We start from the raw sequence: 9,393 nt of genomic DNA on the forward strand, positions 1-9,393 counted from the left end.
CCTCCCAATCATGCCCTTCCAGGTCTCACTGTCATTGCCCACGTGAGCATTGAAGTCACCCAGTAGAACGATGGAGTCCCCAGAAGGAGCGCTCTCCAGCACTTCCTCCAGGGACTCTAAGAAGGGTGGGTACTTTGAGCTGCCGTTCGGTGCATAGACACAAACAACAGGACCCGTCCCCCCACCCGAAGGCGGAGGGAGGCTACCCTCTCGCTCACCGGGGTGAACCCCAATGTGCAGGCGCCCAGCCGGGGGGCAATAAGTATGCCGACAGCTGCTCGACGCATCTCACCGTGGGCAACTCCAGAGTGGAAGAGAGTCCAGCCCCTCTCGATAGGGCTTGTACCAGAGCCCAAACTATGTGTGGAGGCAAGTCCGACTATGTCTAGTCGGAACCTTTCTGCCTCACACACCAGCTTGGGCTCCTTTCCAGCCAGAGAGGTGACATTCCATGTCCCTAGAGCCAGCCTCTGCAGCCGGGGATCGGACCGCCAAGGTCCCCGCCTTTGGCCGCCGCCCAGCTCACTATGCACCCGACCCCTTTGGCCCGTCCTATAGGTGGTGAGCCCATTGGAAGGGGAACCCATGTTTTCTTTTCGGGCTATGCCCGACCGGACCCCATGAGCGAAGCCCCGGCCACCAGGCGCTCGCCTTCGAGCCCCACCTCCAGGCCTGGCTCCAGAGAGGTGCCCCGGTGACCCGCGTCCGGGCGAGGGAAAACGACATCCATATATTTTTTTCATCATAAGGGGTCTTCTGAGCCGTGCTTTGTCTGGCCCCTCACCTAGGACCCTTCTGCCATGGTTACCCTACCAGGGGCATGAAGCCCCAGACAACATGGCTCCTAGGATCATAGGGGCACGCAAATCCCTCCACCACGATAAGGTGACGACTCAAGGAGGGTGAAAATAAATAAATAAATAAAAGCTTACAGCACCTGGTATTCCCAGGCGGACTCCCATCTAAGTACTAACCAGGCCCGACCCTGCTAAGGTTCCGAGATCTGACGAGATCGGGGATTCTCAGGGTAGTATGGCCGTAAGCTGTCAGAATATCCAGAGTTTTGCATTTTATAGACACAATCGCCCCTGAAAACTCGTGCCAAGCAACTTGATGGCTGTTGTAAAAGTTTCCTTTCACAATTGACGTGGAAAAAAAAGGCTTTCAGCACCTGGTATTCCCTGAACGTCTCCCATCCATGTCACAACCAGGTCCGAAAAAGGCTTTCTTCCATGACTTTTGGTGTTTCATGGAAACATGGCTATCATGAAAAGTTATTGACAGCTTTTTGTGTGGTAGCACGAATTTGCCGTTGCGACCTGCATTTTGCCGTATCAAAGTAAATGTCTTGAAAAAGGGAAAAACACTATATTGGAAGTGTTTTTCCCATTTCAAGACATTTGACTGCTGCTTTAAGTTCACCGGAAGCCAGGCTGTTTATTTACTGTACATAGTCTACCCTCTAGCGGTAAGAAACGTGAACTGCAACGCTATGGATGACACCACACAATTTACGTTTCAAACTCGGGTTATAGTTTCAATGTCGGAGTTAAAACTAGGGCTGAAGTTTCCGAATGCCATACGTGATGGGTGTTGCAAAAGATTGCTTGAACGATTGAATTGAAAAAATAAATACATAAATAAATAAATATTAGCTTACAGCACCTGGTATTCCCAGGCGGTCTGTCATCCGAGTACTAACCAGGCCCGACCGTGCTAAGTTTCCGAGATCAGGCGTTTTCAGGGTAGTATGGCCGTAATCCGACAAAGTTTCCAAAGTTTTGCATTTTATAGAAACAAATGCCCCTGAAAACCCGTGCCAAGCAACTTGATGGCTGTTGTAAATGTTTCCTTTCACAATTGACGTGGGAAAAAAAAGGCTTTCAGCACTGGTATTCCCTGAACATCTCCCATCCATGTAACAACCAGGTCCGAAAAAGGCTTTCTTCCAAGACTTTTGGTGTTTCACGTGAACATGGCTATCATGAAACGTTATTGACAGCTTTTTGTGTGATAGCACGAATTTGCCGTTGCGACCTGCATTTTGCTGTATCAAAGTAAATGTCATGAAAAGGGTAAAAACACTACATGGAAGGGCAATGTGTATGTAATGTTGGGTTATTTTACAAATAAAGACTGCTGCTTTGAGTTCACAGGGAGCCAGGCTCTTTATTTACTGTACATAGTCTCGCCTCTAGTGGTAGTACATGCAAGTACTAACCGGGCCCGACCTTGCTAAGCTTCCGAAATCGGACGAGATCAGGCGTTCTCAGGGTAGTATGGCCGCAAGCCATCAGAGGCTCCAGAGTTTTACATTTTATAGACACAATCGGCCCTGAAAACCCGTGCCAAGCAACGATGGTACTTGATGCCTGTTGTAAAAGTTTCCTTTCACAATTGACGTGGGAAAAAAAAGGCTTTCAGCACTGGTATTCCCTGAACGTCTCCCATCCATGTAACAACCAGGTAAGAAAAAGGCTTTCTTCCAAGACTTTTGGTGTTTCACGGAAACATGGCTATCATGAAACGTTATTGACAGCTTTTTGTGTGGTAGCACGGATTTGCCGTTGCGACCTGCATTTTGCCGTATCAAAGTAAATGTCTTGAAAAGGGGAAAAACACTACATTGGAAGTGTTTTTCCCCTTTTCAAGACATTTGACTGCTGCTTTGAGTTCACAGGGAGCCAGGCTCTTTATTTACTGTACATAGTCTCCCCTCTAGTGGTACGAATCGTGAACTACAACGGTATGGATGACACCACACAATTTACATTTCAAACTCGGGTTACAGTTTCAATGTCGGAGTTAAAACTAGGGCTGAAGTTTCCGAATGCCATACGTGATGGGTGTTGTAAAAGATTGCTTGAACGATTGAATTGAAAAAAATAAAATAAAAGCTTACAGCACCTGGTATTCCCGGGCGGTCTTCCATCCAAGTACTAACCAGGCCCGACCTTGCTAAGCTTCCGAGATCGGACAATCGGGCGATCTCAGGGTAGTATGGCCGTAAGCCTTCGAAGTCACCAAAGTTTTGCATTTTATATAAACAATCGCCCCTGAAAACCTGTGCCTAGCAACTTGATGGCTGTTGTAAAAGTTTCCTTTCACAATTGATGTGGGAAAAAAAAGGCTTTCAGCACCTGGTATTCCCTGAACATCTCCCATCCATGTTTTGCAGGCTGGCGCCCCCTTGGCTCCCCAGTGAGTTCCTAGCCCCCCCCCCCCTAAACACTCCACCAGTAACATTTTTGTCTCACACTTATTATTAATGGGATGGATGTGCTTGGTGCAGGGACAAGCTTCTGAACATCAGGCTGGAACTCACTAAGAAGAAGTCGTAGATCCCCGCGGTCAGTAATTTTCAGTCGGTTTCTCTAGTCGCTACCTTCTAGCGGTAAGAAACGTGAACTGCAACGCTATGGATGACACCACACAATTTACGTTTCAAACTCGGGTTATAGTTTCAATGTCGGAGTTAAAACTAGGGCTGAAGTTTCCGAATGCCATACGTGATGGGTGTTGCAAAAGATTGCTTGAACGATTGAATTGAAAAAATAAATACATAAATAAATAAATATTAGCTTACAGCACCTGGTATTCCCAGGCGGTCTGTCATCCGAGTACTAACCAGGCCCGACCGTGCTAAGTTTCCGAGATCAGGCGTTTTCAGGGTAGTATGGCCGTAATCCGACAAAGTTTCCAAAGTTTTGCATTTTATAGAAACAAATGCCCCTGAAAACCCGTGCCAAGCAACTTGATGGCTGTTGTAAAAGTTTCCTTTCACAATTGACGTGGGAAAAAAAAGGCTTTCAGCACTGGTATTCCCTGAACATCTCCCATCCATGTAACAACCAGGTCCGAAAAAGGCTTTCTTCCAAGACTTTTGGTGTTTCACGGGAACATGGCTATCATGAAACGTTATTGACAGCTTTTTGTGTGATAGCACGAATTTGCCGTTGCGACCTGCATTTTGCTGTATCAAAGTAAATGTCATGAAAAGGGTAAAAACACTACATGGAAGGGCAATGTGTATGTAATGTTGGGTTATTTTACAAATAAAGACTGCTGCTTTGAGTTCACAGGGAGCCAGGCTCTTTATTTACTGTACATAGTCTCGCCTCTAGTGGTAGTACATGCAAGTACTAACCGGGCCCGACCTTGCTAAGTTTCCGAAATCGGACGAGATCAGGCGTTCTCAGGGTAGTATGGCCGCAAGCCATCAGAGGCTCCAGAGTTTTACATTTTATAGACACAATCGGCCCTGAAAACCCGTGCCAAGCAACGATGGTACTTGATGCCTGTTGTAAAAGTTTACTTTCACAATTGACGTGGGAAAAAAAAGGCTTTCAGCACTGGTATTCCCTGAACGTCTCCCATCCATGTAACAACCAGGTAAGAAAAAGGCTTTCTTCCAAGACTTTTGGTGTTTCACGGAAACATGGGTATCATGAAACGTTATTGACAGCTTTTTGTGTGGTAGCACGGATTTGCCGTTGCGACCTGCATTTTGCCGTATCAAAGTAAATGTCTTGAAAAGGGGAAAAACACTACATTGGAAGTGTTTTTCCCCTTTTCAAGACATTTGACTGCTGCTTTGAGTTCACAGCAGTTTCAAGCAATAAAATGTCCTCAAATCTACCACTCGAACTTCTGACTTCGACTTCAGACTGCCGCCCCCCTACCGCCCCCTTCTTCCTCACCGCCCCCCCAGATCTTCCCACCGGTACCGCCCACTTTGGGAACCACTGCTGTACATAGTCTCCCCTCTAGCGGTAAGAAACGTGAACTGCAACGCTATGGATGACACCACACAATTTACGTTTCAAACTCGGGTTATAGTTTCAATGTCAGAGTTAAAACTAGGGCTGAAGTTTCCGAATGCCATACGTGATGGGTGTTGTAAAAGATTGCTTGAACGATTGAATTGAAAAAAATACAATAAAATAAAAGCTTACAGCACCTGGTATTCCCAGGCGGTCTCTCATCCAAGTACTAACCAGGCCTGACCTTGCTAAGCTTCCGAGATCGCGTGTTCTCAGGGTAGTATGGACGTAAGCCATCAGAGTCTCCAGAGTTTCGCATTTTATAGACACAATTGCCCCTGAAAACCCGTGCCAAGCAACTTGATGGCTGTTGTAAAAGTTTCCTTTCACAATTGACGTGGGGAAAAAAAAGGCTTTTAGCACCTGGTATTCCCTGAACGTCTCCTATCCATGTCACAACCAGATCCGAAAAAGGCTTTCTTCCAAGACTTTTGGTGTTTCACGGAAACATGGCTATCATGAAACGTTATTGACAGCTTTTTGTGTGGTAGCACGAATTTGCCGTTGCGACCTGCTTTTTGCTGTATCAAAGTAAAAGGCTCTTTATTTACTGTACCTAGTCTCCCCTCTAGCGGTAAGAAACGTGAACTACAACGGTATGGATGACACCACACAATTTACGTTTCAAACTCGGGTTATAGTTTCAATGTCGGAGTTAAAACTAGGGCTGAAGTTTCCGAATGCCATACGTGATGGGTGTTGTAAAAGATTGCTTGAACGATTGAAGTTAATGTGTCGTCTTTTGGTGGTCACAAAAACGCACGAGTTTTAGTGTGAGGGACCCTGGACCCAGGCCTGTATTAGTGTGCTTTGTTAGGAATAAACAATTGGTAAATTTGGTCTGATTGATCTACTGGTCTTCTCTTTGACAGAATGAACTCGCAAAATTGTTAGGTGCGCCAGTGTGTGGATTGGGACATCCAAACTTGTGTTAAGTGTTGATTGCAATTTGAAGTCAGATCAATAGCTAAAAATCCGTATCCTAACAATTTCTTGGTGACCCCGACATAATGTCAAGAGAAGGGTAATTGGCAACTCGTGGTCTGAATCCAGGACACCGGACAGCGTCTGGGACGCTGTCTCTCGGTCGGCGAACCGTTTGGGTTAAGTGCACAACGTTGAGCTGGTACAACGTCTCCTCAACCCTGAGCGCTCATCACTGATAAGGTTAGCAGAATACCTGTTACTATAAGTCTAAATTCTGCAAATTGAAAGAGGAAATTTAAGAGGAGACTGTTGTTCAGATCAAATAAAGTGTGCAAGAAGTTAAGATACATACGGTGAATAAGTTTGGAACTTATGTGTGTGACGTGTACGGTAAAGTCAGGGACTTATGCGTATTACGGATAGGTCCGGGACCTAGCTTCGTCGTGGTGGACAAGGGTACGTTGACGAGCGTATTCAAATAGCCAGGTTTTTTGAGATCCTGGGAGAAGTGAGGCCTCCCCAAAACATCCGGTGGTAGCAGTTCCTCCTGTGAGAGATTAGACCGCTAAAATATCCTAAATGAATAAAATTGGGGGGAATGTGTGTGTGTGTGTGTGTGTGTGTGTGTGTGTGTGTGTGTGTGTGTGTGTGTGTGTGTGTGTGTGTGTGTGTGTGTGTGAGATGAGAGGAGTGCGTAAATAGGGAGTTGCAGCGGCAACTGAACTGACATATGAACAAATGCAATGGTTCAAAATGACAGAGAAAGGGGTGCCACACATTTCGCCGGCTATTGCCCCAGGACACGAGGCCAGACAATTGGGCTCAATGGTCAAGCAGTTGTTGCAACAGACCGATTGGCGGAAAACTCACGTTCCTAATTTGTACTGGTTTGAGTCTCAGAATGCATTCCAAATTAAACAACCCATGGCAGACAGGATTGCTGGAGATGATGTTGGTGTCCCGCGGTCCAGTAATCTGGACGGGGAACACCTAGACTCCTGTTTTTTGGATTTTTCAGAATTAATTTTAGTAGTGCTATTTTTATGATTTTGTGTGGACATTGATGACAATTGATGGGACCATCCAGCAGAAAACGTCCCAGATTCAAATTTCACCCACCTATAGACAATATTGATGCAGAGTGTTAGGGTTTATAAACTATCTTGATCGTATGATTATGTTGGGATGTAGACTAGAATGATGAACTTTGTTTGAACCTTTTACCTTCCCGTGACTCTGAAAAGTTTAACCATTCAGTTGTTGAAGCTTTCCAGACACACAGGTGAGAAAACCTTTTCCTGCCCAAAGATTCTCTCAGAAGCGTGACTTAAAAACACACACAAATACCCTGACCTTTTTCCTGATTAGTTTGTGGCCAAAGATTCTCTCAGATGGGACAGGTGAGTAACAGGTGAGTAACCGTTTTCCTGCTCAGTTTGTTGCCAAAGATTCTCTCAGAAGATACTTAAAAACACATGCAAGAACACACACAGGTGAAAAATATTCTTCCTACTCAGCTTGTGGCCAAAGATTCTCAGGGAAAGGAAGCTTATAAAGACACACAAGAACCCACACTGGTGAGAACCCTTTTTCCTGCTCTGTTTGTGGCCAAAGATTCTCTCAGAAGGTAAACTTAAAAACAAATGCAAGAACACACACAGCTGAGAACCCTTTTTCTTATTCAGTTTGTGGCCAAAAATTCTCAGAGAAGGGAACATTAAAAACACACACAAGAACCCACACTGATGAGAAAAACCTTTTTCCTGCTCAGTTTGTGGTCAAAGATTATCAGAGAATGGATAGTTCAAAACACATATAAGAACACACATAGGTTAGAAACCTTTTTCCTGTTTTGTTTGTGGCCAAATATTCTCTCAGAAGGTAAACTTAAAATCAAATGTAAGAACATACACAGGTGAAAAACCTTTCTCCTGCTCACTTTGTGGCCAAAGATTCTCTCTGAAGAGAAACTTCAAAATCCACTATTTGTCGGACCCCACGAGCGGTTTCCAAATATGCAAGGCCTGGAAGTGGCTTTTTTTTGTCTTTTTTTTTTGGTATGGCGCCGCTGTGAGTGACAGCCTCCCAGCAGTGTTCTCTCTTTTCCACTTTATTTCCTACTTTTCTCCTTTTTCTTTCTTCCTATTTGTCCATCGGCCGCACCTCGACGTGTGCAGATCGTTTTGGATATTTTTTTCCCCTGGCTGTGCACATCGGTCGCGACCGGCGTGACTTTCCGACGGCCATCCTGCTCATCAGGCCGGTGCTGACTGGGTCCCTCGCCTTGGCCTCGCAGCCGCGACCCCTGTGGGAGGTCCGCTCCCTTGTGCTCGTCGGAACCAACGACCTTAGCCGTGCCAGCCCCATGGTGACCATCTGCACGTGCCTCGACTGGGTGCCCAGGATGCTGCTCACGTTTGCCTGTTTTGTGATGTTTTACCGATTCACGACCACGGTCCATTGGGCGCCGTTGAACTTGACTGCCCTTACACCTGTTCATGGACCCCGTGGAGGCTATTTTGTGTGTTTTGGGGTGTTCTTTGGTATTGAGGGGGGCTGGTCAGCTGCTGTTACGTTCTTCCTTTGTCTTGTTGCTTTGTTTTGATTTTTAACTTTCACACTTACTGGCTTTCTTTGTGGCGCCGTTGTGTGGCAGTCTTTTAGGAGCCTATTGAGTTGCGCTCATGTCATCTGAGTGTCTTTTATATACCCGCTCTGTGGTATGAATACTGCTGGGGCCTGAATTTCCCCACCCCCGGGATCCATAAATTTTTAAAATATTTTTTCAATACATTTTCAACTCTCCAATACACATAGATACCAAATGGTCAGGTGACACTTTCCTGCCAGGATAAAACCTTCTGACCTGGAGATGGGGGGTGTTGTTACATCTGATGAAGTGCCATGTGTACTGAATGCCATTAAACAACCCAAGATCTTGCCAATAAAGAACCAAACGTTACCCCACAGCTTAGTTTTCCTGACCCAACAACAGACATCATCAACAACACGCAACAGCCGTTGGAATCGAACCCGCACTTCCCTAACTGTGAAGCGGACGTGCTAACCAGTGCACCACGGAGCTGTCATAGAATATAAATATTACTATATTGAGTCAAATACAAACCAAATTACAGATTCAACAATTTAAAAACAACCTTCGATAAGGATGGGATTTGAACCCATGCGTGCAGAGCAACATGGACCAGCAATCCATCGCCTTTATCTCTCGGTCACCTCGTCTTGCTTAACTGGTGTTGACACGTCACCTCATGTATGTTGTGTCAAGATACTTTGGCTGAAGATAAAATCCGACGAGGATGTGATATGAAATGATGAGTGGAGAGCACAATGGAGTAGCAACCCATTGCCTAAATATCTCAGCCACCACATCTCATGCATGGGTTGTATGGGCGATATGGTATGTACCGTGTAGTATAAGCCGCAAGGTAATATGATAAGATGCTTTAGATGTGAAACGAAGAAGAGGTAAGCCACAGAAGAAGCGACACTGTCAACAAAGAAAAACGTTTTTTCAGTGTTGTCTCAACCCAAATCTTTGGGATCATCGGATCTGCGCAGTTGGATAGTTCGTGTCCTGGCTGAAAAGCCTAAAGGTTTTCAACTTATTTTATGTTTCTGC

General features: G+C 45.5%; 2 pseudogenes; both read right to left on the reverse strand.

Moving 5' to 3' along the window:
* Positions 1 to 925: 925 nt before the first annotated feature.
* On the reverse strand, positions 926 to 1,044 carry LOC147037821 (5S ribosomal RNA; annotated as a pseudogene).
* Positions 1,045 to 2,895: 1,851 nt separating this feature from the next.
* On the reverse strand, positions 2,896 to 3,012 carry LOC147037822 (5S ribosomal RNA; annotated as a pseudogene).
* Between the last annotated feature and the right edge of the window lie 6,381 nt (positions 3,013 to 9,393).

Source organism: Syngnathus leptorhynchus, unplaced genomic scaffold, assembly GCF_054491065.1.
Source record: "Syngnathus leptorhynchus isolate UIUO unplaced genomic scaffold, UIUO_Slep HiC_scaffold_117, whole genome shotgun sequence".
In the NCBI taxonomy this organism is placed as follows: Eukaryota; Metazoa; Chordata; class Actinopteri; order Syngnathiformes; family Syngnathidae; genus Syngnathus; species Syngnathus leptorhynchus.